Here is a 3,896-nt window from a genome sequence, read left to right as displayed (position 1 = left end):
TTTTTTTGGTACAGAGGATCAAACTTGGGTCCTTGAACTTGCAAGGCAGGCAGTGGAACCACTGAGCTAAATCCCCAGCCCTAAAAAAGCATAAACTTTAATCTCTCCCTTTTCTTTCCTTTGCAGTATTTTCAGGATCTTTTCTCATTAATATCTAGCCAGTTTGACATAATAGAAATGCCTAACTGCTTTGTGTCCTTTTATAAATCATTCACTGAATATAATGCCTTTTTATACTTCTCTCTCACAATTCCTCAAATTTTGTGATGACACGGCATGAAGGAAATGAAAGAGTCAGGAATGTCAACCATTCCCAAGCAGACAGATTGATCTCTTCTACAGACTACTTAAACATAATTATACAAAATGCCTCTTCCATTCCATACAACAACTCTACAAACACTAGGACAATAGTTTACAAGGTGTGTTAAAAAAGATCAAAGCCACTGTTATAAGAGTAAGTGACTTTTTGGGGGCTGGGGATTTAACACAGTGGTTCTGCTACCTGTTTCATAAGCGCAAGGTCCCGAGTTCAATCCCCGGTACCAAAAAAAAGTGATTTTTTTACTGTGTTGTCATCGTTACGGATGGTACAAAAGCAATGGTGGACAAAACTGATCCCAATGTAGTGCAAACCTAAGTAGTAGCACCAAACTGCTAAAGTAGCCATTAGTTTCTTTACCAGCACCAAAGTCATACTGTTGAAGAAAAAAAAAAAGGTCAGTTTTACTTAAAAGTATAATTATTTCACTGAATATACATTTTAGTATTCTATGTAACAAAACTGATAAACAGAAACAAAAGACTTCTACAGCATGCTGTTCTAAAAGGACAACCCTTAAACATGCTGCCAGCTCAACTACCACCAGCTATTTTTCACAAAACACCATTTTAAGCTAGAAAGATTCCCACACAATCCTTATTCATACTCATATCAGGAAAATGTTAGATATATTCTCAAAAAAATTCACTGAAGCAAGCCTGTTAATTCAAGAGAAACAAAGTACTGTTGAAGATGATAAAAGTCCTCCAAGCCAGTAAACTAAAAATGTGCTGAATTTTCACTCCCCAACTAAGTAAGCTTGGAAGGTAAGCTTGGAAGGTAAGCTTGGATATTCTGCAAGCAATCAGTGTTGATATAAGCCTGTTAGTTCAAGAGAAACAAAGTACTGTTGAAGATGATAAAAGTCCTCCAAGCCAGTAAACTAAAAATGTGCTGAATTTTCACTCCCCACCTAAGTAAGCTTGGAAGGTAAGCTTGGATATTCTGCAAGCAATCAGTGTTGATATAAGATACTGTGATACCAAAAGCATAAGCAATAAACCAAGCAGATAAATTTATATCAAAATAGAACTTTTATGCATTAAAGGACACTATAAAGTAAAAATTCAACCCCAAAAATGAGGGAAATATTTACAAATCCTGTATCTGATAAGGGGCTAACATGTAGAATATATAAAGAACTTTCACAACTCAACAAGAAGAAATTCCTATTTAAAAACGGGCAAAAGTACTTGAATAGACATTTCTACAAAGATGATACCATACAGGAATGGTCAATAAGCACCTAAAATGATGCTCAATGTAACTCATCTAAGGGAAACAAGATCATATACTCATCAGGCTGGCTATTACCCACCCCTGCTCCCCCAAAAAACTACCAAGAATTGTCTGACAAGGATGTAGAGAAACTAGAACCCTTACGCACTCACTGCTGGTGGGAACAGTGTGACTACTGTGGAAAACAATATAGCTCCTCAAAGGGGAAAAACCCAGAAAATCGTGGAACATCAGCAATTCCGTTTCTGAGATCTCCTATGGAAATGAAAATAAAGACTCAGACTCACACCAGTGTTCCTAGCCACAATATCCATAATAATCAAAAGGTAAAAATAAAAACCCAACATTCAACTAATGAATAAACCAAATATGATATATAACAATGGAATACTATTCAGTTTTTATCTTTTTACTGATTTACCTATTATTGTGATGCTAAAATCAAACTCTGGGCTTCACGCATGCCAGGTTATATAATCTACTGCTGAGTTAGATCTCCAGCCCTAATTGGCCTTTAAAAGAAAATCTTGGGCCGTGGATTTAGCTCAGCGGTTCGGTGGCCTGCCTCGCAAGCGCAAGGACCTGAGTTCGATCCCTGGTACCACCAAAAAAAAAAAAAAAAAAAAAAATCTTAACCTCCTACAACATGAATTAACTTTGAAATCACTACGTGAAGGTAAGATTAGCCAAACATTAAAAAAAAATACTGGGTCAGGGATTTAGCTCAGTGGTTCCAATTCATGCTCACACATGCAAATAAATGCAAGTTCGATCTGTGGTGCTCCCCCAAATATATCCATTTATGTAAGATACCAATAGTCACACCCTAAGAGAAAACAACAGTACTATCTGGGTCTAGGGGAAACAGTATGACTGTTTAATGTGAACAGTTTTACTCTGAGTAGATTAAAACATGGGGGAGTGGGGATTTTTGCTTAGTGGTTCCACCACCTGCCTCACAGCACAAGGCCCAGAGTTCGATCCCCAGTACCAAGAAAAAAAAAAAAATACGGGGACAATAAGTGATGGTAGTACAACACTTAATGCCAATGACTTCTCCACTTAAAAATGGTTGAAGTGGTAATGTTTATAGGGTAAATATTTTATCCACAGTAAGTTTTGAAAAACAGACAAGACTTAAATAGGTATTTCTCTAAGATATACAAGTGACCAATAAACACACGAAAAGATGCTCTCCACTATTATCCATTAGGATAGAATGCAAATCAGTATCACAATGAAATACCAATTTCAACTCCACTAGAATGGCTTACAGCCATTTACAAAAAAAAAAAAAAAAAAAAAAAAAAAAAAAAAAAAAAAAAAAAAAAAAAAAACCACTAGCCAGGAGTTGTGACACACTTATAAATCCACTGTGGGAAGCTGAGGCCAGAGAACCTCAAGTTCAAGCCCACCTTGGGGTACTCAGTGAGACCCTATCTCAAAATAAAATGGACTGGTAATATAGTCCTGGGCTCAATTGTCAGCCACCTCCCCCACAAGGAAAAAAAAAAAAGATCAACACTAAACAGTAGTTAGTGAAGATCTGAAGAAACTGAAAATCTCATACAGTACTAGTAGAAAATATCTACCCTGCTCTAGAAAATCGCTGCATAGTTCTTCAGAAGGATAAAAACACATGACCCACTAACTTCATACCATTGAGTAAATACACCATCATGAAAAAATTATTAAAGATAATCAATAAAAGCCATCTGCAGGGCTGTGAATGTACCTCAGTGGTAGGGCCTTGACTAGTGTAAACAAACTCCTGGGTTTGATCCGCAGAACCACAGAGAGAAAAATATATCCATGATTGAGTGTTTTTTCTTTCTCTTTCCTAGTTTTTTTGGGGAAAGGGAATTTGAGGTTTAAGAAGCAAAATCAGCACATTATAATTCTGAAATACCCAGTATCCGTTTTTAATTAATAGTTGGTAAATGGTTCTTAAAATTTTACAAGACTTCCTATATTCATTAGGTTAAACTGTAGTATGTACATTTTATATTTTTTCATTCCTTAAATTAAGAATTCATTCTTACTAGTTTTAATAAAAACCCACTTATATTCCTAATGTTTTATGAATCAAGACTTTCAAACAAGGTAATTTTTTAACCCCATCTTTCCCCATTAACCATTTGGCATGACAACCCCCCCCCTAAAAAAGCACAATAATCAGAATAGCCAGATAAGAAGGAAAATTATGAGGAGCTTCAAAGACATGACATTAACTCATGAGGCAAGAATTAAGTCTCAGGGGCCAGGGACTTGGCTCAGTGATTCCGCCACCTGCCTCGCAAAGGCCCCAGTTCGAACCCTGGTACCAAAAAAAAAA

At 36.3% G+C, this 3,896-nt stretch overlaps 1 protein-coding gene across 1 annotated transcript in view; it reads right to left on the bottom strand.

Annotated features, from left to right (window-relative positions):
* Ppp4r2 (protein phosphatase 4 regulatory subunit 2) overlaps positions 1 to 3,896 on the bottom strand; it is a gene marked incomplete at its 5' end in the record, with an annotated part of 56,922 nt that overhangs the window by 15,935 nt on the left and 37,091 nt on the right. The gene's annotated exons all lie outside the window — the stretch shown is intronic.

The sequence above is a fragment of the Fukomys damarensis genome, unplaced genomic scaffold (assembly GCF_012274545.1).
Source record: "Fukomys damarensis isolate Sample0158 unplaced genomic scaffold, DMR_v1.0_HiC HiC_scaffold_28, whole genome shotgun sequence".
Taxonomy (NCBI): Eukaryota; Metazoa; Chordata; class Mammalia; order Rodentia; family Bathyergidae; genus Fukomys; species Fukomys damarensis.
The sequence above is the reverse complement of the archived record's forward strand: the minus strand, read 5'-3'. Positions and strand labels throughout refer to the sequence as shown.